This window comes from Festucalex cinctus, chromosome 1 (genome assembly GCF_051991245.1).
Source record: "Festucalex cinctus isolate MCC-2025b chromosome 1, RoL_Fcin_1.0, whole genome shotgun sequence".
Lineage (NCBI taxonomy): Eukaryota > Metazoa > Chordata > Actinopteri > Syngnathiformes > Syngnathidae > Festucalex > Festucalex cinctus.
The window spans coordinates 59,165,149-59,189,519 of NC_135411.1; the positions used below are offsets into that span (position 1 = coordinate 59,165,149).

At 44.1% G+C, this 24,371-nt stretch overlaps 40 non-coding genes across 40 annotated transcripts; all 40 read left to right on the forward strand.

The window, feature by feature from the left end:
* The first annotated feature begins 71 nt into the window (after window positions 1-71).
* trnar-acg (transfer RNA arginine (anticodon ACG)) lies at window positions 72-144 on the forward strand. The gene has a single exon. It is a non-coding gene; the product is annotated as a tRNA-Arg (tRNA).
* A 310-nt stretch (window positions 145-454) lies between these two features.
* trnah-gug (transfer RNA histidin (anticodon GUG)) lies at window positions 455-526 on the forward strand. The gene has a single exon. It is a non-coding gene; the product is annotated as a tRNA-His (tRNA).
* Window positions 527-641: 115 nt separating this feature from the next.
* trnar-acg (transfer RNA arginine (anticodon ACG)) lies at window positions 642-714 on the forward strand. The gene has a single exon. It is a non-coding gene; the product is annotated as a tRNA-Arg (tRNA).
* Window positions 715-1,594: 880 nt separating this feature from the next.
* Window positions 1,595-1,666, forward strand: trnah-gug (transfer RNA histidin (anticodon GUG)). The gene has a single exon. It is a non-coding gene; the product is annotated as a tRNA-His (tRNA).
* A 115-nt stretch (window positions 1,667-1,781) lies between these two features.
* Window positions 1,782-1,854, forward strand: trnar-acg (transfer RNA arginine (anticodon ACG)). The gene has a single exon. It is a non-coding gene; the product is annotated as a tRNA-Arg (tRNA).
* Window positions 1,855-2,164: 310 nt separating this feature from the next.
* On the forward strand, window positions 2,165-2,236 carry trnah-gug (transfer RNA histidin (anticodon GUG)). The gene has a single exon. It is a non-coding gene; the product is annotated as a tRNA-His (tRNA).
* Window positions 2,237-2,730: 494 nt separating this feature from the next.
* On the forward strand, window positions 2,731-2,802 carry trnah-gug (transfer RNA histidin (anticodon GUG)). The gene has a single exon. It is a non-coding gene; the product is annotated as a tRNA-His (tRNA).
* Window positions 2,803-3,487: 685 nt separating this feature from the next.
* trnar-acg (transfer RNA arginine (anticodon ACG)) lies at window positions 3,488-3,560 on the forward strand. Its single transcript has one exon. It is a non-coding gene; the product is annotated as a tRNA-Arg (tRNA).
* A 497-nt stretch (window positions 3,561-4,057) lies between these two features.
* trnar-acg (transfer RNA arginine (anticodon ACG)) lies at window positions 4,058-4,130 on the forward strand. Its single transcript has one exon. It is a non-coding gene; the product is annotated as a tRNA-Arg (tRNA).
* Window positions 4,131-4,440: 310 nt separating this feature from the next.
* On the forward strand, window positions 4,441-4,512 carry trnah-gug (transfer RNA histidin (anticodon GUG)). The gene has a single exon. It is a non-coding gene; the product is annotated as a tRNA-His (tRNA).
* Window positions 4,513-5,010: 498 nt separating this feature from the next.
* Window positions 5,011-5,082, forward strand: trnah-gug (transfer RNA histidin (anticodon GUG)). Its single transcript has one exon. It is a non-coding gene; the product is annotated as a tRNA-His (tRNA).
* Window positions 5,083-5,197: 115 nt separating this feature from the next.
* Window positions 5,198-5,270, forward strand: trnar-acg (transfer RNA arginine (anticodon ACG)). The gene has a single exon. It is a non-coding gene; the product is annotated as a tRNA-Arg (tRNA).
* Window positions 5,271-6,146: 876 nt separating this feature from the next.
* trnah-gug (transfer RNA histidin (anticodon GUG)) lies at window positions 6,147-6,218 on the forward strand. The gene has a single exon. It is a non-coding gene; the product is annotated as a tRNA-His (tRNA).
* Window positions 6,219-6,903: 685 nt separating this feature from the next.
* trnar-acg (transfer RNA arginine (anticodon ACG)) lies at window positions 6,904-6,976 on the forward strand. The gene has a single exon. It is a non-coding gene; the product is annotated as a tRNA-Arg (tRNA).
* Window positions 6,977-7,286: 310 nt separating this feature from the next.
* Window positions 7,287-7,358, forward strand: trnah-gug (transfer RNA histidin (anticodon GUG)). The gene has a single exon. It is a non-coding gene; the product is annotated as a tRNA-His (tRNA).
* Window positions 7,359-7,473: 115 nt separating this feature from the next.
* trnar-acg (transfer RNA arginine (anticodon ACG)) lies at window positions 7,474-7,546 on the forward strand. The gene has a single exon. It is a non-coding gene; the product is annotated as a tRNA-Arg (tRNA).
* Window positions 7,547-8,426: 880 nt separating this feature from the next.
* On the forward strand, window positions 8,427-8,498 carry trnah-gug (transfer RNA histidin (anticodon GUG)). Its single transcript has one exon. It is a non-coding gene; the product is annotated as a tRNA-His (tRNA).
* A 115-nt stretch (window positions 8,499-8,613) lies between these two features.
* Window positions 8,614-8,686, forward strand: trnar-acg (transfer RNA arginine (anticodon ACG)). Its single transcript has one exon. It is a non-coding gene; the product is annotated as a tRNA-Arg (tRNA).
* Window positions 8,687-8,996: 310 nt separating this feature from the next.
* trnah-gug (transfer RNA histidin (anticodon GUG)) lies at window positions 8,997-9,068 on the forward strand. Its single transcript has one exon. It is a non-coding gene; the product is annotated as a tRNA-His (tRNA).
* Window positions 9,069-9,562: 494 nt separating this feature from the next.
* Window positions 9,563-9,634, forward strand: trnah-gug (transfer RNA histidin (anticodon GUG)). Its single transcript has one exon. It is a non-coding gene; the product is annotated as a tRNA-His (tRNA).
* Window positions 9,635-10,319: 685 nt separating this feature from the next.
* Window positions 10,320-10,392, forward strand: trnar-acg (transfer RNA arginine (anticodon ACG)). Its single transcript has one exon. It is a non-coding gene; the product is annotated as a tRNA-Arg (tRNA).
* A 497-nt stretch (window positions 10,393-10,889) lies between these two features.
* Window positions 10,890-10,962, forward strand: trnar-acg (transfer RNA arginine (anticodon ACG)). Its single transcript has one exon. It is a non-coding gene; the product is annotated as a tRNA-Arg (tRNA).
* Window positions 10,963-11,272: 310 nt separating this feature from the next.
* Window positions 11,273-11,344, forward strand: trnah-gug (transfer RNA histidin (anticodon GUG)). Its single transcript has one exon. It is a non-coding gene; the product is annotated as a tRNA-His (tRNA).
* A 498-nt stretch (window positions 11,345-11,842) lies between these two features.
* trnah-gug (transfer RNA histidin (anticodon GUG)) lies at window positions 11,843-11,914 on the forward strand. The gene has a single exon. It is a non-coding gene; the product is annotated as a tRNA-His (tRNA).
* Window positions 11,915-12,029: 115 nt separating this feature from the next.
* On the forward strand, window positions 12,030-12,102 carry trnar-acg (transfer RNA arginine (anticodon ACG)). Its single transcript has one exon. It is a non-coding gene; the product is annotated as a tRNA-Arg (tRNA).
* Window positions 12,103-12,411: 309 nt separating this feature from the next.
* Window positions 12,412-12,483, forward strand: trnah-gug (transfer RNA histidin (anticodon GUG)). The gene has a single exon. It is a non-coding gene; the product is annotated as a tRNA-His (tRNA).
* A 1,634-nt stretch (window positions 12,484-14,117) lies between these two features.
* Window positions 14,118-14,189, forward strand: trnah-gug (transfer RNA histidin (anticodon GUG)). Its single transcript has one exon. It is a non-coding gene; the product is annotated as a tRNA-His (tRNA).
* A 115-nt stretch (window positions 14,190-14,304) lies between these two features.
* On the forward strand, window positions 14,305-14,377 carry trnar-acg (transfer RNA arginine (anticodon ACG)). Its single transcript has one exon. It is a non-coding gene; the product is annotated as a tRNA-Arg (tRNA).
* A 497-nt stretch (window positions 14,378-14,874) lies between these two features.
* On the forward strand, window positions 14,875-14,947 carry trnar-acg (transfer RNA arginine (anticodon ACG)). The gene has a single exon. It is a non-coding gene; the product is annotated as a tRNA-Arg (tRNA).
* Window positions 14,948-15,257: 310 nt separating this feature from the next.
* Window positions 15,258-15,329, forward strand: trnah-gug (transfer RNA histidin (anticodon GUG)). Its single transcript has one exon. It is a non-coding gene; the product is annotated as a tRNA-His (tRNA).
* Window positions 15,330-17,529: 2,200 nt separating this feature from the next.
* Window positions 17,530-17,601, forward strand: trnah-gug (transfer RNA histidin (anticodon GUG)). The gene has a single exon. It is a non-coding gene; the product is annotated as a tRNA-His (tRNA).
* Window positions 17,602-18,099: 498 nt separating this feature from the next.
* trnah-gug (transfer RNA histidin (anticodon GUG)) lies at window positions 18,100-18,171 on the forward strand. Its single transcript has one exon. It is a non-coding gene; the product is annotated as a tRNA-His (tRNA).
* A 115-nt stretch (window positions 18,172-18,286) lies between these two features.
* trnar-acg (transfer RNA arginine (anticodon ACG)) lies at window positions 18,287-18,359 on the forward strand. Its single transcript has one exon. It is a non-coding gene; the product is annotated as a tRNA-Arg (tRNA).
* Window positions 18,360-18,856: 497 nt separating this feature from the next.
* trnar-acg (transfer RNA arginine (anticodon ACG)) lies at window positions 18,857-18,929 on the forward strand. Its single transcript has one exon. It is a non-coding gene; the product is annotated as a tRNA-Arg (tRNA).
* Window positions 18,930-19,808: 879 nt separating this feature from the next.
* Window positions 19,809-19,880, forward strand: trnah-gug (transfer RNA histidin (anticodon GUG)). Its single transcript has one exon. It is a non-coding gene; the product is annotated as a tRNA-His (tRNA).
* Window positions 19,881-21,514: 1,634 nt separating this feature from the next.
* On the forward strand, window positions 21,515-21,586 carry trnah-gug (transfer RNA histidin (anticodon GUG)). Its single transcript has one exon. It is a non-coding gene; the product is annotated as a tRNA-His (tRNA).
* Window positions 21,587-22,084: 498 nt separating this feature from the next.
* Window positions 22,085-22,156, forward strand: trnah-gug (transfer RNA histidin (anticodon GUG)). The gene has a single exon. It is a non-coding gene; the product is annotated as a tRNA-His (tRNA).
* Window positions 22,157-22,271: 115 nt separating this feature from the next.
* Window positions 22,272-22,344, forward strand: trnar-acg (transfer RNA arginine (anticodon ACG)). The gene has a single exon. It is a non-coding gene; the product is annotated as a tRNA-Arg (tRNA).
* A 497-nt stretch (window positions 22,345-22,841) lies between these two features.
* Window positions 22,842-22,914, forward strand: trnar-acg (transfer RNA arginine (anticodon ACG)). Its single transcript has one exon. It is a non-coding gene; the product is annotated as a tRNA-Arg (tRNA).
* Window positions 22,915-23,223: 309 nt separating this feature from the next.
* Window positions 23,224-23,295, forward strand: trnah-gug (transfer RNA histidin (anticodon GUG)). Its single transcript has one exon. It is a non-coding gene; the product is annotated as a tRNA-His (tRNA).
* Window positions 23,296-24,371: the final 1,076 nt, after the last annotated feature.

The following is a 24,371-nucleotide window of genomic DNA, read 5'->3' on the forward strand; positions in this document are numbered from 1 at the left end:
AAAAGCCTTCCTGGTTCGAGGGACAATGACAATCCTCCACTAAGGCTTACAGAAGCTCACTTTCCTTTGAGGGGCTTGTGGCGCAATGGATAACGCGTCTGACTACGGATCAGAAGATTCTAGGTTCGACTCCTGGCTAGCTCAACTCTTACTTTTCATTATATAGTTCAACCTTTGTTTTCACATGACTTTTGCACATGAATTCTTACAAAAATGGGAAAAGGTAGATGCTATCTCCAGGATATTCGAAAACCTAATTTCCACTGAATTGATGTTCAACATTTATGAATTGTATCAGTTTCAAGGAGCACTGGTGGACAATTTTATGCCCAGGACATTCATTAGACAGTTTCACAGCAGTCCTGGTTCAGCAGCCTGGTTTTCGATTTGGGTCTTGGTGGAAGCAGCAGCTGACAGTGATAGACAACTTCATCCACAAGAAAGCAGAAGCGCAGCCGTGATCGTATAGTGGTTAGTACTCTGCGTTGTGGTCGCAGCAACCCTGGTTCAAATCCGGGTCACGGCAGATGACTCAGCACTCTGCTTTAGATTTTTACTGCCGATTGATAGAAAAGCCTTCCCCGTTCGAGGGACAATGACAATCCTCCACTAAGGCTTACAGAAGCTCACTTTCATTTGAGGGGCTTGTGGCGCAATGGATAACGCGTCTGACTACGGATCAGAAGATTCTAGGTTCGACTCCTGGCTAGCTCAACTCTTACTTTTCATTGTATAGTTCAACCTTTGTTTTCACATGACTTTTGCACATGAATTCTTACAAAAATGGGAAAAGGTAGATGCTATCTCCAGGATATTCGAAAACCTAATTTCCACTGAATTGATGTTCAACATTTATGAATTGTATCAGTTTCAAGGAGCACTGGTGGACAATTTTATACCCAGGACATTCATTTGACAGTTTCACAGCAGTCCTGGTTCAGCAGCCTGGTTTTCGATTTGGGTCTTGGTGGAAGCAGCAGCTGCCAGTGATAGACAACTTTATCCACAAGAAAACAGCAGCGCAGCCGTGATCGTGTAGTGGTTAGTACTCTGCGTTGTGGTCGCAGCAACCCTGGTTCAAATCTGGGTCACGGCAGATGACTCAGCACTCTGCTTTAGGTTTTTACTGCCGATTGATAGAAAAGCCTTCCCGGTTCGAGGGACAATGACAATCCTCCACTAAGGCTTACAGAAGCTCACTTTCCTTTGAGGGGCTTGTGGCGCAATGGATAACGCGTCTGACTACGGATCAGAAGATTCTAGGTTCGACTACTGGCTAGCTCAACTCTTACTTTTCATTATATAGTTCAACCTTTGTTTTCACATGACTTTTGCACATGAATTCTTACAAAAATGGGAAAAGGTAGATGCTATCTCCAGGATATTCGAAAACCTAATTTCCACTGAATTGATGTTCAACATTTATGAATTGTATCAGTTTCAAGGAGCACTGGTGGACAATTTTATGCCCAGGACATTCATTAGACAGTTTCACAGCAGTCCTGGTTCAGCAGCCTGGTTTTCGATTTGGGTCTTGGTGGAAGCAGCAGCTGACAGTGATAGACAACTTCATCCACAAGAAAGCAGAAGCGCAGCCGTGATCGTATAGTGGTTAGTACTCTGCGTTGTGGTCGCAGCAACCCTGGTTCAAATCCGGGTCACGGCAGATGACTCAGCACTCTGCTTTAGGTTTTTACTGCCGATTGATAGAAAAGCCTTCCCCGTTCGAGGGACAATGACAATCCTCCACTAAGGCTTACAGAAGCTCACTTTCATTTGAGGGGCTTGTGGCGCAATGGATAACGCGTCTGACTACGGATCAGAAGATTCTAGGTTCGACTCCTGGCTAGCTCAACTCTTACTTTTCATTGTATAGTTCAACCTTTGTTTTCACATGACTTTTGCACATGAATTCTTACAAAAATGGGAAAAGGTAGATGCTATCTCCAGGATATTCGAAAACCTAATTTCCACTGAATTGATGTTCAACATTTATGAATTTTATCAGTTTCAAGGAGCACTGGTGGACAATTTTATACCCAGGACATTCATTTGACAGTTTCACAGCAGTCCTGGTTCAGCAGCCTGGTTTTCGATTTGGGTCTTTGTGGAAGCAGCAGCTGACAGTGATAGACAACTTTATCCACAAGAAAACAGCAGCGCAGCCGTGATCGTGTAGTGGTTAGTACTCTGCGTTGTGGTCGCAGCAACCCTGGTTCAAATCCGGGTCACGGCAGATGACTCAGCACTCTGCTTTAGGTTTTTACTGCCGATTGATAGAAAAGCCTTCCCTGTTCGAGGGACAATGACAATCCTCCACTAAGGCTTACAGAAGCTCGCTTTCCTTTGAGGGGCTTGTGGCGCAATGGATAACGCGTCTGATTACGGATCAGAAGATTCTAGGTTCGGCTCCTGGCTAGCTCAACTCTTACTTTTCATTGTATAGTTCAACCTTTGTTTTCACCTGACTTTTGCACATGAATTCTTACAAAAATGGGAAAAGGTAGATGCTATCTCCAGGATATTCGAAAACCTAATTTCCACTGAATTGATTTTCAACATTTATGAATTGTATCAGTTTCAAGGAGCACTGGTGGACGATTTTATGCCCAGGACATTTGACAGTTTCACAGCAGTCCTGGTTCAGCAGCCTGGTTTTCGATTTGGGTCTTGGTGGAAGCAGCAGCTGACAGGGATAGACAACTTTATCCACAAGAAAGCAGAAGCGCAGCCGTGATTGTATAGTGGTTAGTATTCTGCGTTGTGGTCGCAGCAACCCTGGTTCAAATCCGGGTCACGGCAGATGACTCAGCACTCTGCTTTAGGTTTTTACTGCCGATTGATAGAAAAGCCTTCCCTCTTCGAGGGACAATGACAATCCTCCACTAAGGCTTACAGAAGCTCACTTTCGTTTGAGGGGCTTGTGGTGCAATGGATAACGTGTCTGACTACAGATCAGAAGATTCTATGTTCGACTCCTGGCTCGCTCAACTCTTACTTTTCATTGTATAGTTCAACCTTTGTTTTCACATGACTTTTGCACATGAATTCTTACAAAAATGGGAAAAGATAGATGCTATCTCCAGGATATTCGAAAACCTAATTTCCACTGAATTGATGTTCAACATTTATGAATTGTATCAGTTTCAAGGAGCACTGGTGGACAATTTTATGCCCAGGACATTCATTTGACAGTTTCACAGCAGTCCTGATTCAGCAGCCTGGTTTTCGATTTGGGTCTTGGTGGAAGCAGCAGCTGACAGTGATAGACAACTTTATCCACAAGAAAACAGAAGCGCAGCCGTGATCGTATAGTGGTTAGTACTCTGCGTTGTGGTCACAGCAACCCTGGTTCAAATCCGGGTCACGGCAGATGACTCAGCACTCTGCTTTAGGTTTTTACTGCCGATTGATAGAAAAGCCTTCCCGGTTCGAGGGACAATGACAATCCTCCACTAAGGCTTACAGAAGCTCACTTTCCTTTGAGGGGCTTGTGGCGCAATGGATAACGCGTCTGACTACGGATCAGAATATTCTAGGTTCGACTCCTGGCTAGCTCAACTCTTACTTTTCATTATATAGTTCAACCTTTGTTTTCACATGACTTTTGCACATAAATTCTTACAAAAATGGGAAAAGGTAGATGCTATCTCCAGGATATTCGAAAACCTAATTTCCACTGAATTGATGTTCAACATTTATGAATTGTATCAGTTTCAAGGAGCACTGGTGGACAATTTTATGCCCAGGACATTCATTTGACAGTTTCACAGCAGTCCTGGTTCAGCAGCCTGGTTTTCGATTTGGGTCTTGGTGGAAGCAGCAGCTGACAGTGATAGACAACTTTATCCACAAGAAAACAGCAGCGCAGCCGTGATCGTGTAGTGGTTAGTACTCTGCGTTGTGGTCGCAGCAACCCTGGTTCAAATCTGGGTCACGGCAGATGACTCAGCACTCTGCTTTAGGTTTTTACTGCCGATTGATAGAAAAGCCTTCCTGGTTCGAGGGACAATGACAATCCTCCACTAAGGCTTACAGAAGCTCACTTTCCTTTGAGGGGCTTGTGGCGCAATGGATAACGCGTCTGACTACGGATCAGAAGATTCTAGGTTCGACTCCTGGCTAGCTCAACTCTTACTTTTCATTATATAGTTCAACCTTTGTTTTCACATGACTTTTGCACATGAATTCTTACAAAAATGGGAAAAGGTAGATGCTATCTCCAGGATATTCGAAAACCTAATTTCCACTGAATTGATGTTCAACATTTATGAATTGTATCAGTTTCAAGGAGCACTGGTGGACAATTTTATGCCCAGGACATTCATTTGACAGTTTCACAGCAGTCCTGGTTCAGCAGCCTGGTTTTCGATTTGGGTCTTGGTGGAAGCAGCAGCTGACAGTGATAGACAACTTTATCCACAAGAAAGTACAAGCGCAGCCGTGATCGTATAGTGGTTAGTACTCTGCGTTGTGGTCGCAGCAACCCTGGTTCAAATCCGGGTCACGGCAGATGACTCAGCACTCTGCTTTAGGTTTTTACTGCCGATTGATAGAAAAGCCTTCGCCGTTCGAGGGACAATGACAATCCTCCACTAAGGCTTACAGAAGCTCACTTTCATTTGAGGGGCTTGTGGCGCAATGGATAACGTGTCTGACTACAGATCAGTTTATTCTATGTTCGACTCCTGGCTCGCTCAACTCTTACTTTTCATTGTATAGTTCAACCTTTGTTTTCACATGACTTTTGCACATGAATTCTTACAAAAATGGGAAAAGATAGATGCTATCTCCAGGATATTCGAAATCCTAATTTCCACTGAATTGATGTTCAACATTTATGAATTGTATCAGTTTCAAGGAGCACTGGTGGACAATTTTATGCCCAGGACATTCATTTGACAGTTTCACAGCAGTCCTGGTTCAGCAGCCTGGTTTTCGATTTGGGTCTTGGTGGAAGCAGCAGCTGACAGTGATAGACAACTTTATCCACAAGAAAGTACAAGCGCAGCCGTGATCGTATAGTGGTTAGTACTCTGCGTTGTGGTCGCAGCAACCCTGGTTCAAATCCGGGTCACGGCAGATGACTCAGCACTCTGCTTTAGGTTTTTACTGCCGATTGATAGAAAAGCCTTCCCCGTTCGAGGGACAATGACAATCCTCCACTAAGGCTTACAGAAGCTCACTTTCCTTTGAGGGGCTTGTGGCGCAATGGATAACGCGTCTGACTACGGATCAGAAGATTCTAGGTTCGACTCCTGGCTAGCTCAACTCTTACTTTTCATTGTATAGTTCAACCTTTGTTTTCACATGACTTTTGCACATGAATTCTTACAAAAATGGGAAAAGGTAGATGCTATCTCCAGGATATTCGAAAACCTAATTTCCACTGAATTGATGTTCAACATTTATGAATTGTATCAGTTTCAAGGAGCACTGGTGGACAATTTTATACCCAGGACATTCATTTGACAGTTTCACAGCAGTCCTGGTTCAGCAGCCTGGTTTTCGATTTGGGTCTTGGTGGAAGCAGCAGCTGCCAGTGATAGACAACTTTATCCACAAGAAAACAGCAGCGCAGCCGTGATCGTGTAGTGGTTAGTACTCTGCGTTGTGGTCGCAGCAACCCTTGTTCAAATCTGGGTCACGGCAGATGACTCAGCACTCTGCTTTAGGTTTTTACTGCCGATTGATAGAAAAGCCTTCCCGGTTCGAGGGACAATGACAATCCTCCACTAAGGCTTACAGAAGCTCACTTTCCTTTGAGGGGCTTGTGGCGCAATGGATAACGCGTCTGACTACGGATCAGAAGATTCTAGGTTCGGCTCCTGGCTAGCTCAACTCTTACTTTTCATTGTATAGTTCAACCTTTGTTTTCACCTGACTTTTGCACATGAATTCTTACAAAAATGGGAAAAGGTAGATGCTATCTCCAGGATATTCGAAAACCTAATTTCCACTGAATTGATTTTCAACATTTATGAATTGTATCAGTTTCAAGGAGCACTGGTGGACGATTTTATGCCCAGGACATTTGACAGTTTCACAGCAGTCCTGGTTCAGCAGCCTGGTTTTCGATTTGGGTCTTGGTGGAAGCAGCAGCTGACAGGGATAGACAACTTTATCCACAAGAAATCAGAAGCGCAGCCGTGATTGTATAGTGGTTAGTATTCTGCGTTGTGGTCGCAGCAACCCTGGTTCAAATCCGGGTCACGGCAGTTGACTCAGCACTCTGCTTTAGGTTTTTACTGCCGATTGCTAGAAAAGCCTTCCCTCTTCGAGGGACAATGACAATCCTCCACTAAGGCTTACAGAAGCTCACTTTCATTTGAGGGGCTTGTGGCGCAATGGATAACGTGTCTGACTACAGATCAGAAGATTCTATGTTCGACTCCTGGCTCGCTCAACTCTTACTTTTCATTGTATAGTTCAACCTTTGTTTTCACATGACTTTTGCACATGAATTCTTACAAAAATGGGAAAAGATAGATGCTATCTCCAGGATATTCGAAAACCTAATTTCCACTGAATTGATGTTCAACATTTATGAATTGTATCAGTTTCAAGGAGCACTGGTGGACAATTTTATGCCCAGGACATTCATTTGACAGTTTCACAGCAGTCCTGGTTCAGCAGCCTGGTTTTCGATTTGGGTCTTGGTGGAAGCAGCAGCTGCCAGTGATAGACAACTTTATCCACAAGAAAACAGCAGCGCAGCCGTGATCGTGTAGTGGTTAGTACTCTGCGTTGTGGTCGCAGCAACCCTGGTTCAAATCTGGGTCACGGCAGATGACTCAGCACTCTGCTTTAGGTTTTTACTGCCGATTGATAGAAAAGCCATCCTGGTTCGAGGGACAATGACAATCCTCCACTAAGGCTTACAGAAGCTCACTTTCCTTTGAGGGGCTTGTGGCGCAATGGATAACGCGTCTGACTACGGATCAGAAGATTCTAGGTTCGACTCCTGGCTAGCTCAACTCTTACTTTTCATTATATAGTTCAACCTTTGTTTTCACATGACTTTTGCACATGAATTCTTACAAAAATGGGAAAAGGTAGATGCTATCTCCAGGATATTCGAAAACCTAATTTCCACTGAATTGATGTTCAACATTTATGAATTGTATCAGTTTCAAGGAGCACTGGTGGACAATTTTATGCCCAGGACATTCATTAGACAGTTTCACAGCAGTCCTGGTTCAGCAGCCTGGTTTTCGATTTGGGTCTTGGTGGAAGCAGCAGCTGACAGTGATAGACAACTTCATCCACAAGAAAGCAGAAGCGCAGCCGTGATCGTATAGTGGTTAGTACTCTGCGTTGTGGTCGCAGCAACCCTGGTTCAAATCCGGGTCACGGCAGATGACTCAGCACTCTGCTTTAGGTTTTTACTGCCGATTGATAGAAAAGCCTTCCCCGTTCGAGGGACAATGACAATCCTCCACTAAGGCTTACAGAAGCTCACTTTCATTTGAGGGGCTTGTGGCGCAATGGATAACGCGTCTGACTACGGATCAGAAGATTCTAGGTTCGACTCCTGGCTAGCTCAACTCTTACTTTTCATTGTATAGTTCAACCTTTGTTTTCACATGACTTTTGCACATGAATTCTTACAAAAATGGGAAAAGGTAGATGCTATCTCCAGGATATTCGAAAACCTAATTTCCACTGAATTGATGTTCAACATTTATGAATTGTATCAGTTTCAAGGAGCACTGGTGGACAATTTTATACCCAGGACATTCATTTGACAGTTTCACAGCAGTCCTGGTTCAGCAGCCTGGTTTTCGATTTGGGTCTTGGTGGAAGCAGCAGCTGCCAGTGATAGACAACTTTATCCACAAGAAAACAGCAGCGCAGCCGTGATCGTGTAGTGGTTAGTACTCTGCGTTGTGGTCGCAGCAACCCTGGTTCAAATCTGGGTCACGGCAGATGACTCAGCACTCTGCTTTAGGTTTTTACTGCCGATTGATAGAAAAGCCTTCCCGGTTCGAGGGACAATGACAATCCTCCACTAAGGCTTACAGAAGCTCACTTTCCTTTGAGGGGCTTGTGGCGCAATGGATAACGCGTCTGACTACGGATCAGAAGATTCTAGGTTCGACTACTGGCTAGCTCAACTCTTACTTTTCATTATATAGTTCAACCTTTGTTTTCACATGACTTTTGCACATGAATTCTTACAAAAATGGGAAAAGGTAGATGCTATCTCCAGGATATTCGAAAACCTAATTTCCACTGAATTGATGTTCAACATTTATGAATTGTATCAGTTTCAAGGAGCACTGGTGGACAATTTTATGCCCAGGACATTCATTAGACAGTTTCACAGCAGTCCTGGTTCAGCAGCCTGGTTTTCGATTTGGGTCTTGGTGGAAGCAGCAGCTGACAGTGATAGACAACTTCATCCACAAGAAAGCAGAAGCGCAGCCGTGATCGTATAGTGGTTAGTACTCTGCGTTGTGGTCGCAGCAACCCTGGTTCAAATCCGGGTCACGGCAGATGACTCAGCACTCTGCTTTAGGTTTTTACTGCCGATTGATAGAAAAGCCTTCCCCGTTCGAGGGACAATGACAATCCTCCACTAAGGCTTACAGAAGCTCACTTTCATTTGAGGGGCTTGTGGCGCAATGGATAACGCGTCTGACTACGGATCAGAAGATTCTAGGTTCGACTCCTGGCTAGCTCAACTCTTACTTTTCATTGTATAGTTCAACCTTTGTTTTCACATGACTTTTGCACATGAATTCTTACAAAAATGGGAAAAGGTAGATGCTATCTCCAGGATATTCGAAAACCTAATTTCCACTGAATTGATGTTCAACATTTATGAATTTTATCAGTTTCAAGGAGCACTGGTGGACAATTTTATACCCAGGACATTCATTTGACAGTTTCACAGCAGTCCTGGTTCAGCAGCCTGGTTTTCGATTTGGGTCTTTGTGGAAGCAGCAGCTGACAGTGATAGACAACTTTATCCACAAGAAAACAGCAGCGCAGCCGTGATCGTGTAGTGGTTAGTACTCTGCGTTGTGGTCGCAGCAACCCTGGTTCAAATCCGGGTCACGGCAGATGACTCAGCACTCTGCTTTAGGTTTTTACTGCCGATTGATAGAAAAGCCTTCCCTGTTCGAGGGACAATGACAATCCTCCACTAAGGCTTACAGAAGCTCGCTTTCCTTTGAGGGGCTTGTGGCGCAATGGATAACGCGTCTGATTACGGATCAGAAGATTCTAGGTTCGGCTCCTGGCTAGCTCAACTCTTACTTTTCATTGTATAGTTCAACCTTTGTTTTCACCTGACTTTTGCACATGAATTCTTACAAAAATGGGAAAAGGTAGATGCTATCTCCAGGATATTCGAAAACCTAATTTCCACTGAATTGATTTTCAACATTTATGAATTGTATCAGTTTCAAGGAGCACTGGTGGACGATTTTATGCCCAGGACATTTGACAGTTTCACAGCAGTCCTGGTTCAGCAGCCTGGTTTTCGATTTGGGTCTTGGTGGAAGCAGCAGCTGACAGGGATAGACAACTTTATCCACAAGAAAGCAGAAGCGCAGCCGTGATTGTATAGTGGTTAGTATTCTGCGTTGTGGTCGCAGCAACCCTGGTTCAAATCCGGGTCACGGCAGATGACTCAGCACTCTGCTTTAGGTTTTTACTGCCGATTGATAGAAAAGCCTTCCCTCTTCGAGGGACAATGACAATCCTCCACTAAGGCTTACAGAAGCTCACTTTCGTTTGAGGGGCTTGTGGTGCAATGGATAACGTGTCTGACTACAGATCAGAAGATTCTATGTTCGACTCCTGGCTCGCTCAACTCTTACTTTTCATTGTATAGTTCAACCTTTGTTTTCACATGACTTTTGCACATGAATTCTTACAAAAATGGGAAAAGATAGATGCTATCTCCAGGATATTCGAAAACCTAATTTCCACTGAATTGATGTTCAACATTTATGAATTGTATCAGTTTCAAGGAGCACTGGTGGACAATTTTATGCCCAGGACATTCATTTGACAGTTTCACAGCAGTCCTGATTCAGCAGCCTGGTTTTCGATTTGGGTCTTGGTGGAAGCAGCAGCTGACAGTGATAGACAACTTTATCCACAAGAAAACAGAAGCGCAGCCGTGATCGTATAGTGGTTAGTACTCTGCGTTGTGGTCACAGCAACCCTGGTTCAAATCCGGGTCACGGCAGATGACTCAGCACTCTGCTTTAGGTTTTTACTGCCGATTGATAGAAAAGCCTTCCCGGTTCGAGGGACAATGACAATCCTCCACTAAGGCTTACAGAAGCTCACTTTCCTTTGAGGGGCTTGTGGCGCAATGGATAACGCGTCTGACTACGGATCAGAATATTCTAGGTTCGACTCCTGGCTAGCTCAACTCTTACTTTTCATTATATAGTTCAACCTTTGTTTTCACATGACTTTTGCACATAAATTCTTACAAAAATGGGAAAAGGTAGATGCTATCTCCAGGATATTCGAAAACCTAATTTCCACTGAATTGATGTTCAACATTTATGAATTGTATCAGTTTCAAGGAGCACTGGTGGACAATTTTATGCCCAGGACATTCATTTGACAGTTTCACAGCAGTCCTGGTTCAGCAGCCTGGTTTTCGATTTGGGTCTTGGTGGAAGCAGCAGCTGACAGTGATAGACAACTTTATCCACAAGAAAACAGCAGCGCAGCCGTGATCGTGTAGTGGTTAGTACTCTGCGTTGTGGTCGCAGCAACCCTGGTTCAAATCTGGGTCACGGCAGATGACTCAGCACTCTGCTTTAGGTTTTTACTGCCGATTGATAGAAAAGCCTTCCTGGTTCGAGGGACAATGACAATCCTCCACTAAGGCTTACAGAAGCTCACTTTCCTTTGAGGGGCTTGTGGCGCAATGGATAACGCGTCTGACTACGGATCAGAAGATTCTAGGTTCGACTCCTGGCTAGCTCAACTCTTACTTTTCATTATATAGTTCAACCTTTGTTTTCACATGACTTTTGCACATGAATTCTTACAAAAATGGGAAAAGGTAGATGCTATCTCCAGGATATTCGAAAACCTAATTTCCACTGAATTGATGTTCAACATTTATGAATTGTATCAGTTTCAAGGAGCACTGGTGGACAATTTTATGCCCAGGACATTCATTTGACAGTTTCACAGCAGTCCTGGTTCAGCAGCCTGGTTTTCGATTTGGGTCTTGGTGGAAGCAGCAGCTGACAGTGATAGACAACTTTATCCACAAGAAAGTACAAGCGCAGCCGTGATCGTATAGTGGTTAGTACTCTGCGTTGTGGTCGCAGCAACCCTGGTTCAAATCCGGGTCACGGCAGATGACTCAGCACTCTGCTTTAGGTTTTTACTGCCGATTGATAGAAAAGCCTTCGCCGTTCGAGGGACAATGACAATCCTCCACTAAGGCTTACAGAAGCTCACTTTCATTTGAGGGGCTTGTGGCGCAATGGATAACGTGTCTGACTACAGATCAGTTTATTCTATGTTCGACTCCTGGCTCGCTCAACTCTTACTTTTCATTGTATAGTTCAACCTTTGTTTTCACATGACTTTTGCACATGAATTCTTACAAAAATGGGAAAAGATAGATGCTATCTCCAGGATATTCGAAATCCTAATTTCCACTGAATTGATGTTCAACATTTATGAATTGTATCAGTTTCAAGGAGCACTGGTGGACAATTTTATGCCCAGGACATTCATTTGACAGTTTCACAGCAGTCCTGGTTCAGCAGCCTGGTTTTCGATTTGGGTCTTGGTGGAAGCAGCAGCTGACAGTGATAGACAACTTTATCCACAAGAAAGTACAAGCGCAGCCGTGATCGTATAGTGGTTAGTACTCTGCGTTGTGGTCGCAGCAACCCTGGTTCAAATCCGGGTCACGGCAGATGACTCAGCACTCTGCTTTAGGTTTTTACTGCCGATTGATAGAAAAGCCTTCCCCGTTCGAGGGACAATGACAATCCTCCACTAAGGCTTACAGAAGCTCACTTTCCTTTGAGGGGCTTGTGGCGCAATGGATAACGCGTCTGACTACGGATCAGAAGATTCTAGGTTCGACTCCTGGCTAGCTCAACTCTTACTTTTCATTGTATAGTTCAACCTTTGTTTTCACATGACTTTTGCACATGAATTCTTACAAAAATGGGAAAAGGTAGATGCTATCTCCAGGATATTCGAAAACCTAATTTCCACTGAATTGATGTTCAACATTTATGAATTGTATCAGTTTCAAGGAGCACTGGTGACAATTTTATGCCCAGGACATTCATTTGACAGTTTCACAGCAGTCCTGGTTCAGCAGCCTGGTTTTCGATTTGGGTCTTGGTGGAAGCAGCAGCTGACAGTGATAGACAACTTTATCCACAAGAAAGCAAAAGCGCAGCCGTGATCGTATAGTGGTTAGTACTCTGCGTTGTGGTCGCAGCAACCCTGGTTCAAATCCGGGTCACGGCAGATGACTCAGCACTCTGCTTTAGGTTTTTACTGCCGATTGATAGAAAAGCCTTCCCCGTTCGAGGGACAATGACAATCCTCCACTAAGGCTTACAGAAGCTCACTTTCATTTGAGGGGCTTGTGGCGCAATGGATAACGTGTCTGACTACAGATCAGAAGATTCTATGTTCGACTCCTGGCTCGCTCAACTCTTACTTTTCATTGTATAGTTCAACCTTTGTTTTCACATGACTTTTGCACATGAATTCTTACAAAAATGGGAAAAGATAGATGCTATCTCCAGGATATTCGAAAACCTAATTTCCACTGAATTGATGTTCAACATTTATGAATTGTATCAGTTTCAAGGAGCACTGGTGGACAATTTTATACCCAGGACATTCATTTGACAGTTTCACAGCAGTCCTGGTTCAGCAGCCTGGTTTTCGATTTGGGTCTTTGTGGAAGCAGCAGCTGACAGTGATATACAACTTTATCCACAAGAACTCAGCAGCGCAGCCGTGATCGTGTAGTGGTTAGTACTCTGCGTTGCGGTCGCAGCAACGCTGGTTCAAATCCGGGTCATGGCAGATGACTCAGCACTCTGCTTTAGGTTTTTACTGCCGATTGATAGAAAAGCCTTCCCCGTTCGAGGGTCAATGACAATCCTCCACTAAGGCTTACAGAAGCTCGCTTTCCTTTGAGGGGCTTGTGGCGCAATGGCTAACGCGTCTGACTACGGATCAGAAGATTCTAGGTTCGGCTCCTGGCTAGCTCAACTCTTACTTTTCATTGTATAGTTCAACCTTTGTTTTCACCTGACTTTTGCACATGAATTCTTACAAAAATGGGAAAAGGTAGATGCTATCTCCAGGATATTCGAAAACCTAATTTCCACTGAATTGATTTTCAACATTTATGAATTGTATCAGTTTCAAGGAGCACTGGTGGACGATTTTATGCCCAGGACATTTGACAGTTTCACAGCAGTCCTGGTTCAGCAGCCTGGTTTTCGATTTGGGTCTTGGTGGAAGCAGCAGCTGACAGGGATAGACAACTTTATCCACAAGAAAGCAGAAGCGCAGCCGTGATCGTATAGTGGCTAGTATTCTGCGTTGTAGTCGCAGCAACCCTGGTTCAAATCCGGGTCACGGCAGATGACTCAGCACTCTGCTTTAGGTTTTTACTGCCGATTGATAGAAAAGCCTTCCCTCTTCGAGGGACAATGACAATCCTCCACTAAGGCTTACAGAAGCTCACTTTCATTTGAGGGGCTTGTGGCGCAATGGATAACGTGTCTGACTACAGATCAGAAGATTCTATGTTCGACTCCTGGCTCGCTCAACTCTTACTTTTCATTGTATAGTTCAACCTTTGTTTTCACATGACTTTTTCACATGAATTCTTACAAAAATGGGAAAAGATAGATGCTATCTCCAGGATATTCGAAAACCTAATTTCCACTGAATTGATGTTCAACATTTATGAATTGTATCAGTTTCAAGGAGCACTGGTGGACAATTTTATGCCCAGGACATTCATTTGACAGTTTCACAGCAGTCCTGGTTCAGCAGCCTGGTTTTCGATTTGGGTCTTGGTGGAAGCAGCAGCTGACAGTGATAGACAACTTTATCCACAAGAAAGCAGAAGCGCAGCCGTGATCGTATAGTGGTTAGTACTCTGCGTTGTGGTCGCAGCAACCCTGGTTCAAATCCGGGTCACGGCAGATGACTCAGCACTCTGCTTTAGGTTTTTACTGCCGATTGATAGAAAAGCCTTCCCTGTTCGAGGGACAATGACAATCCTCCACTAAGGCTTACAGAAGCTCACTTTCCTTTGAGGGGCTTGTGGCGCAATGGATAACGCGTCTGACTACGGATCAGAAGATTCTAGGTTCGACTCCTGGCTAGCTCAACTCTTACTTTTCATTGTATAGTTCAACCTTTGTTTTCACATGACTTTTGCACATGAATTCTTACAAAAATGGGAAAAGGTAGATGCTATCTCCAGGATATTCGAAAACCTAATTTCCACTGAATTGATGTTCAACATTTATGAATTGTATCAGTTTCAAGGAGCACTGGTGGACAATTTTATGCCCAGGACATTCATTTGACAGTTTCACAGCAGTCCTGGTTCAGCAGCCTGGTTTTCGATTTGGGTCTTGGTGGAAGCAGCAGCTGCCAGTGATAGACAACTTTATCCACAAGAAAACAGCAGCGCAGCCGTGATCGTGTAGTGGTTAGTACTCTGCGTTGTGGTCGCAGCAACCCTGGTTCAAATCTGGGTCACGGCAGATGACTCAGCACTCTGCTTTAGGTTTTTACTGCCGATTGATAGAAAAGCCTTCCCTGTTCGAGGGACAATGACAATCCTCCACTAAGGCTTACAGAAGCTCACTTTCCTTTGAGGGGCTTGTGGCGCAATGGATAACGCATCTGACTACGGATCAGAAGATTCTAGGTTCGACTCCTGGCTAGCTCAACTCTTACTTTTCATTATATAGTTCAACCTTTGTTTTCACATGACTTTTGCACATGAATTCTTACAAAAATGGGAAAAGGTAGATGCTATCTCCAGGATATTCGAAAACCTAATTTCCACTGAATTGATGTTCAACATTTATGAATTGTATCAGTTTCAAGGAGCACTGGTGGACAATTTTATGCCCAGGACATTCATTAGACAGTTTCACAGCAGTCCTGGTTCAGCAGCCTGGTTTTCGATTTGGGTCTTGGTGGAAGCAGCAGCTGACAGTGATAGACAACTTCATCCACAAGAAAGCAGAAGCGCAGCCGTGATCGTATAGTGGTTAGTACTCTGCGTTGTGGTCGCAGCAACCCTGGTTCAAATCCGGGTCACGGCAGATGACTCAGCACTCTGCTTTAGGTTTTTACTGCCGATTGATAGAAAAGCCTTCCCTGGTCGAGGGACAATGACAATCCTCCACTAAGGCTTACAGAAGCTCACTTTCCTTTGAGGGGCTTGTGGCGCAATGGATAACGCGTCTGATTACGGATCAGAAGATTCTAGGTTCGGCTCCTGGCTAGCTCAACTCTAACTTTTCATTGTATAGTTCAACCTTTGTTTTCACCTGACTTTTGCACATGAATTCTTACAAAAATGGGAAAAGGTAGATGCTATCTCCAGGATATTCGAAAACCTAATTTCCACTGAATTGATTTTCAACATTTATGAATTGTATCAGTTTCAAGGAGCACTGGTGGACGATTTTATGCCCAGGACATTTGACAGTTTCACAGCAGTCCTGGTTCAGCAGCCTGGTTTTCGATTTGGGTCTTGGTGGAAGCAGCAGCTGACAGGGATAGACAACTTTATCCACAAGAAAGCAGAAGCGCAGCCGTGATTGTATAGTGTTTAGTATTCTGCGTTGTGGTCGCAGCAACCCTGGTTCAAATCCGGGTCACGGCAGATGACTCAGCACTCTGCTTTAGGTTTTTACTGCCGATTGATAGAAAAGCCTTCCCTCTTCGAGGGACAATGACAATCCTCCACTAAGGCTTACAGAAGCTCACTTTCGTTTGAGGGGCTTGTGGCGCAATGGATAACGTGTCTGACTACAGATCAGAAGATTCTATGTTCGACTCCTGGCTCGCTCAACTCTTACTTTTCATTGTATAGTTCAACCTTTGTTTTCACATGACTTTTGCACATGAATTCTTACAAAAATGGGAAAAGATAGATGCTATCTCCAGGATATTCGAAAACCTAATTTCCACTGAATTGATGTTCAACATTTATGAATTGTATCAGTTTCAAGGAGCACTGGTGGACAATTTTATGCCCAGGACATTCATTTGACAGTTTCACAGCAGTCCTGGTTCATCAGCCTGGTTTTCGATTTGGGTCTTTGTGGAAGCAGCAGCTGACAGTGATAGACAACTTTATCCACAGGAAAGCAGCAGCGCAGCTGTGATCGTGTAGTGGTTAGTACTCTGCGTTGTGGTCGCAGCAACCCTGGTTCAAATCCGGGTCACGGCAGATGACTCAGCACTCTGCTTTAGGTTTTTACTGCCGATTGATAGAAAAGCCTTCCCTGTTCGAGGGACAATGACAATCCTCCACTAAGGCTTACAGAAGCTCACTTTCATTTGAGGGGCTTGTGGCGCAATGGATAACGTGTCTGACTACAGATCAGAAGATTCTATGTTCGACTCCTGGCTCGCTCAACTCTTACTTTTCATTGTATAGTTCAACCTTTGTTTTCACCTGACTTTTGCACATGAATTCTTACAAAAATGGGAAAAGGTAGATGCTATCTCCAGGATATTCGAAAACCTAATTTCCACTGAATTGATGTTCAACATTTATGAATTGTATCAGTTTCAAGGAGCACTGGTGGACAATTTTATGCCCAGGACATTCATTTGACAGTTTCACAGCAGTCCTGGTTCAGCAGCCTGGTTTTCGATTTGGGTCTTGGTGGAAGCAGCAGCTGACAGTGATAGACAACTTTATCCACAAGAAAGCAGAAGCGCAGCCGTGATCGTATAGTGGTTAGTACTCTGCGTTGTGGTCGCAGCAACCCTGGTTCAAATCCGTGTCACGGCAGATGACTCAGCACTCTGCTTTAGGTTTTTACTGCCGATTGATAGAAAAGCCTTCCCTGTTCGAGGGACAATGACAATCCTCCACTAAGGCTTACAGAAGCTCGCTTTCCTTTGAGGGGCTTGTGGCGCAATGGCTAACGCGTCTGACTACGGATCAGAAGATTCTAGGTTCGGCTCCTGGCTAGCTCAACTCTTACTTTTCATTGTATAGTTCAACCTTTGTTTTCACCTGACTTTTGCACATGAATTCTTACAAAAATGGGAAAAGGTAGATGCTATCTCCAGGATATTCGAAAACCTAATTTCCACTGAATTGATTTTCAACATTTATGAATTGTATCAGTTTCAAGGAGCACTGGTGGACGATTTTATGCCCAGGACATTTGACAGTTTCACAGCAGTCCTGGTTCAGCAGCCTGGTTTTCGATTTGGGTCTTGGTGGAAGAAGCAGCTGACACGGATAGACAACTTTATCCACAAGAAAGCAGAAGCGCAGCCGTGATCGTATAGTGGTTAGTATTCTGCGTTGTGGTCGCAGCAACCCTGGTTCAAATCCGGGTCACGGCAGATGACTCAGCACTCCGCTTTAGGTTTTTACTGCCGATTGATAGAAAAGCCTTCCCTCTTCGAGGGACAATGACAATCCTCCACTAAGGCTTACAGAAGCTCACTTTCTTTTGAGGGGCTTGTGGCGCAATGGATAACGTGTCTGACTACAGATCAGAAGATTCTATGTTCGACTCCTGGCTAGCTCAACTCTTACTTTTCATTGTATAGTTCAACCTTTGTTTTCACATGACTTTTGCACATGAATTCTTACAAAAATGGGAATAGATAGATGCTATCTCCAGGATATTCGAAAACCTAATTTCCACTGAATTGATGTTCAACATTTATGAATTGTATCAGTTTCAAGGAGCACTGGTGGACAATTTTATGCCCAGGACATTCATTTGACAGTTTCACAGCAGTCCTGGTTCAGCAGCCTGGTTTTCGATTTGGGTCTTGGTGGAAGCAGCAGCTGACAGTGATAGACAACTTTATCCACAAGAAAGCAGAAGCGCAGCCGTGATCGTATAGTGGTTAGTACTCTGCGTTGTGGTCGCAGCAACCCTGGTTCAAATCCGGGTCACGGCAGATGACTCAGCACTCTGCTTTAGGTTTTTACTGCCGATTGATAGAAAAGCCTTCCCTGTTCGAGGGACAATGACAATCCTCCACTAAGGCTTACAGAAGCTCACTTTCCTTTGAGGGGCTTGTGGCGCAATGGATAACGCGTCTGACTACGGATCAGAAGATTCTAGGTTAGACTCCTGGCTAGCTCAACTCTTACTTTTCATTGAATAGTTCAACCTTTGTTTTCACATGACTTTTGCACATGAATTCTTACAAAAATGGGAAAAGGTAGATGCTATCTCCAGGATATTCGAAAACCTAATTTCCACTGAATTGATGTTCAACATTTATGAATTGTATCAGTTTCAAGGAGCACTGGTGGACAATTTTATGCCCAGGACATTCATTTGACAGTTTCACAGCAGTCCTGGTTCAGCAGCCTGGTTTTCGATTTGGGTCTTGGTGGAAGCAGCAGCTGCCAGTGATAGACAACTTTATCCACAAGAAAACAGCAGCGCAGCCGTGATCGTGTAGTGGTTAGTACTCTGCGTTGTGGTCGCAGCAACCCTGGTTCAAATCTGGGTCACGGCAGATGACTCAGCACTCTGCTTTAGGTTTTTACTGCCGATTGATAGAAAAGCCTTCCCGGTTCGAGGGACAATGACAATCCTCCACTAAGGCTTACAGAAGCTCACTTTCCTTTGAGGGGCTTGTGGCGCAATGGATAACGCATCTGACTACGGATCAGAAGATTCTAGGTTCGACTCCTGGCTAGCTCAACTCTTACTTTTCATTATATAGTTCAACCTTTGTTTTCACATGACTTTTGCACATGAATTCTTACAAAAATGGGAAAAGGTAGATGCTATCTCCAGGATATTCGAAAACCTAATTTCCACTGAATTGATGTTCAACATTTATGAATTGTATCAGTTTCAAGGAGCACTGGTGGACAATTTTATGCCCAGGACATTCATTAGACAGTTTCACAGCAGTCCTGGTTCAGCAGCCTGGTTTTCGATTTGGGTCTTGGTGGAAGCAGCAGCTGACAGTGATAGACAACTTCATCCACAAGAAAGCAGAAGCGCAGCCGTGATCGTATAGTGGTTAGTACTCTGAGTTGTGGTCGCAGCAACCCTGGTTCAAATCCGGGTCACGGCAGATGACTCAGCACTCTGCTTTAGGTTTTTACTGCCGATTGATAGAAAAGCCTTCCCTGGTCGAGGGACAATGACAATCCTCCACTAAGGCTTACAGAAGCTCACTTTCCTTTGAGGGGCTTGTGGGGCAATGGATAACGCGTCTGACTACGGATCAGAAGATTCTAGGTTCGACTCCTGGCTAGTTAAACTCTTACTTTTCATTGTATAGTTCAACCTTTGTTTTCACATGACTTTTGCACATGAATTCTTACAAAAATGGGAAAAGGTAGATGCTATCTCCAGGATATTCGAAAACCTAATTTCCACTGAATTGATGCTCAACATTTATGAATTGTATCAGTTTCAAGGAGCACTGGTGACAATTTTATGCCCAGGACATTCATTTGACAGTTTCACAGCAGTCCTGGTTCAGCAGCCTGGTTTTCGATTTGGGTCTTGGTGGAAGCAGCAGCTGACAGTGATAGACAACTTTATCCACAAGAAAGCAAAAGCGCAGCCGTGATCGTATAGTGGTTAGTACTCTGCGTTGTGGTCGCAGCAACCCTGGTTCAAATCCGGGTCACGGCAGATGACTCAGCACTCTGCTTTAGGTTTTTACTGCCGATTGATAGAAAAGCCTTCCCCGTTCGAGGGACAATGACAATCCTCCACTAAGGCTTACAGAAGCTCACTTTCATTTGAGGGGCTTGTGGCGCAATGGATAACGTGTCTGACTACAGATCAGAAGATTCTATGTTCGACTCCTGGCTAGCTCAACTCTTACTTTTCATTGTATAGTTCAACCTTTGTTTTCACATGACTTTTGCACATGAATTCTTACAAAAATGGGAAAAGATAGATGCTATCTCCAGGATATTCGAAAACCTAATTTCCACTGAATTGATGTTCAACATTTATGAATTGTATCAGTTTCAAGGAGCACTGGTGGACAATTTTATACCCAGGACATTCATTTGACAGTTTCACAGCAGTCCTGGTTCATCAGCCTGGTTTTCGATTTGGGTCTTTGTGGAAGCAGCAGCTGACAGTGATAGACAACTTTATCCACAGGAAAGCAGCAGCGCAGCTGTGATCGTGTAGTGGTTAGTACTCTGCGTTGTGGTCGCAGCAACCCTGGTTCAAATCCGGGTCACGGCAGATGACTCAGCACTCTGCTTTAGGTTTTTACTGCCGATTGATAGAAAAGCCTTCCCTGTTCGAGGGACAATGACAATCCTCCACTAAGGCTTACAGAAGCTCACTTTCATTTGAGGGGCTTGTGGAGCAATGGATAACGTGTCTGACTACAGATCAGAAGATTCTATGCTCGACTCCTGGCTCGCTCAACTCTTACTTTTCATTGTATAGTTCAACCTTTGTTTTCACCTGACTTTTGCACATGAATTCTTACAAAAATGGGAAAAGGTAGATGCTATCTCCAGGATATTCGAAAACCTAATTTCCACTGAATTGATGTTCAACATTTATGAATTGTATCAGTTTCAAGGAGCACTGGTGGACAATTTTATGCCCAGGACATTCATTTGACAGTTTCACAGCAGTCCTGGTTCAGCAGCCTGGTTTTCGATTTGGGTCTTGGTGGAAGCAGCAGCTGACAGTGATAGACAACTTTATCCACAAGAAAGCAGAAGCGCAGCCGTGATCGTATAGTGGTTAGTACTCTGCGTTGTGGTCGCAGCAACCCTGGTTCAAATCCGTGTCACGGCAGATGACTCAGCACTCTGCTTTAGGTTTTTACTGCCGATTGATAGAAAAGCCTTCCCTGTTCGAGGGACAATGACAATCCTCCACTAAGGCTTACAGAAGCTCGCTTTCCTTTGAGGGGCTTGTGGCGCAATGGCTAACGCGTCTGACTACGGATCAGAAGATTCTAGGTTCGGCTCCTGGCTAGCTCAACTCTTACTTTTCATTGTATAGTTCAACCTTTGTTTTCACCTGACTTTTGCACATGAATTCTTACAAAAATGGGAAAAGGTAGATGCTATCTCCAGGATATTCGAAAACCTAATTTCCACTGAATTGATTTTCAACATTTATGAATTGTATCAGTTTCAAGGAGCACTGGTGGACGATTTTATGCCCAGGACATTTGACAGTTTCACAGCAGTCCTGGTTCAGCAGCCTGGTTTTCGATTTGGGTCTTGGTGGAAGAAGCAGCTGACAGGGATAGACAACTTTATCCACAAGAAAGCAGAAGCGCAGCCGTGATCGTATAGTGGTTAGTATTCTGCGTTGTGGTCGCAGCAACCCTGGTTCAAATCCGGGTCACGGCAGATGACTCAGCACTCCGCTTTAGGTTTTTACTGCCGATTGATAGAAAAGCCTTCCCTCTTCGAGGGACAATGACAATCCTCCACTAAGGCTTACAGAAGCTCACTTTCATTTGAGGGGCTTGTGGCGCAATGGATAACGTGTCTGACTACAGATCAGAAGATTCTATGTTCGACTCCTGGCTCGCTCAACTCTTACTTTTCATTGTATAGTTCAACCTTTGTTTTCACATGACTTTTGCACATGAATTCTTACAAAAATGGGAATAGATAGATGCTATCTCCAGGATATTCGAAAACCTAATTTCCACTGAATTGATGTTCAACATTTATGAATTGTATCAGTTTCAAGGAGCACTGGTGGACAATTTTATGCCCAGGACATTCATTTGACAGTTTCACAGCAGTCCTGGTTCAGCAGCCTGGTTTTCGATTTGGGTCTTGGTGGAAGCAGCAGCTGACAGTGATAGACAACTTTATCCACAAGAAAGCAGAAGCGCAGCCGTGATCGTATAGTGGTTAGTACTCTGCGTTGTGGTCGCAGCAACCCTGGTTCAAATCCGGGTCACGGCAGATGACTCAGCACTCTGCTTTAGGTTTTTACTGCCGATTGATAGAAAAGCCTTCCCCGTTCGAGGGACAATGACAATCCTCCACTAAGGCTTACAGAAGCTCACTTTCCTTTGAGGGGCTTGTGGCGCAATGGATAACGCGTCTGACTACGGATCAGAAGATTCTAGGTTCGACTCCTGGCTAGCTCAACTCTTACTTTTCATTGTATAGTTCAACCTTTGTTTTCACATGACTTTTGCACATGAATTCTTACAAAAATGGGAAAAGGTAGATGCTATCTCCAGGATATTCGAAAACCTAATTTCCACTGAATTGATGTTCAACATTTATGAATTGTATCAGTTTCAAGGAGCACTGGTGGACAATTTTATGCCCAGGACATTCATTTGACAGTTTCACAGCAGTCCTGGTTCAGCAGCCTGGTTTTCGATTTGGGTCTTGGTGGAAGCAGCAGCTGACAGTGATAGACAACTTTATCCACAAGAAAGCAAAAGCGCAGCCGTGATCGTATAGTGGTTAGTACTCTGCGTTGTGGTCGCAGCAACCCTGGTTCAAATCCGTGTCACGGCAGATGACTCAGCACTCTGCTTTAGGTTTTTACTGCCGATTGATAGAAAAGCCTTCCCTGTTCGAGGGACAATGACAATCCTCCACTAAGGCTTACAGAAGCTCACTTTCCTTTGAGGGGCTTGTGGTGCAATGGATAACGCGTCTGACTACGGATCAGAAGATTCTAGGTTCGACTCCTGGCTAGCTCAACTCTTACTTTTCATTGTATAGTTCAACCTTTGTTTTCACATGACTTTTGCACATGGATTCTTACAAAAATGGGAAAAGGTAGATGCTATCTCCAGGATATTCGAAAACCTAATTTCCACTGAATTGATGTTCAACATTTATGAATTGTATCAGTTTCAAGGAGCACTGGTGACAATTTTATGCCCAGGACATTCATTTGACAGTTTCACAGCAGTCCTGGTTCAGCAGCCTGGTTTTCGATTTGGGTCTTGGTGGAAGCAGCAGCTGACAGTGATAGACAACTTTATCCACAAGAAAGCAAAAGCGCAGCCGTGATCGTATAGTGGTTAGTACTCTGCGCTGTGATCGCAGCAACCCTGGTTCAAATCCGGGTCACGGCAGATGACTCAGCACTCTGCTTTAGGTTTTTACTTCCGATTGATAGAAAAGCCTTCCGTTCGAGGGACAATGACAATCCTCCACTAAGGCTTACAGAAGCTCACTTTCATTTGAGGGGCTTGTGGCGCAATGGATAACGTGTCTGACTACAGATCAGAAGATTCTATGTTCGACTCCTGGCTCGCTCAACTCTTACTTTTCATTGTATAGTTCAACCTTTGTTTTCACCTGACTTTTGCACATGAATTCTTACAAAAATGGGAAAAGGTAGATGCTATCTCCAGGATATTCGAAAACCTAATTTCCACTGAATTGATGTTCAACATTTATGAATTGTATCAGTTTCAAGGAGCACTGGTGGACAATTTTATGCCCAGGACATTCATTTGACAGTTTCACAGCAGTCCTGGTTCAGCAGCCTGGTTTTCGATTTGGGTCTTGGTGGAAGCAGCAGCTGACAGTGATAGACAACTTTATCCACAAGAAAGCAAAAGCGCAGCCGTGATCGTATAGTGGTTAGTACTCTGCGTTGTGGTTGCAGCAACCCTGGTTCAAATCCGGGTCACGGCAGATGACTCAGCACTCTGCTTTAGGTTTTTACTGCCGATTGATAGAAAAACCTTCCCCGTTCGAGGGACAATGACAATCCTCCACTAAGGCTTACAGAAGCTCACTTTCATTTGAGGGGCTTGTGGCGCAATGGATAACGTGTCTGACTACAGATCAGAAGATTCTATGTTCGACTCCTGGCTCGCTCAACTCTTACTTTTCATTGTATAGTTCAACCTTTGTTTTCACATGACTTTTGCACATGAATTCTTACAAAAATGGGAAAAGATAGATGCTATCTCCAGGATATTCGAAAACCTAATTTCCACTGAATTGATGTTCAACATTTATGAATTGTATCAGTTTCAAGGAGCACTGGTGGACAATTTTATACCCAGGACATTCATTTGACAGTTTCACAGCAGTCCTGGTTCAGCAGCCTGGTTTTCGATTTGGGTCTTTGTGGAAGCAGCAGCTGACAGTGATAGACAACTTTATCCACAAGAAATCAGCAGCGCAGCCGTGATCG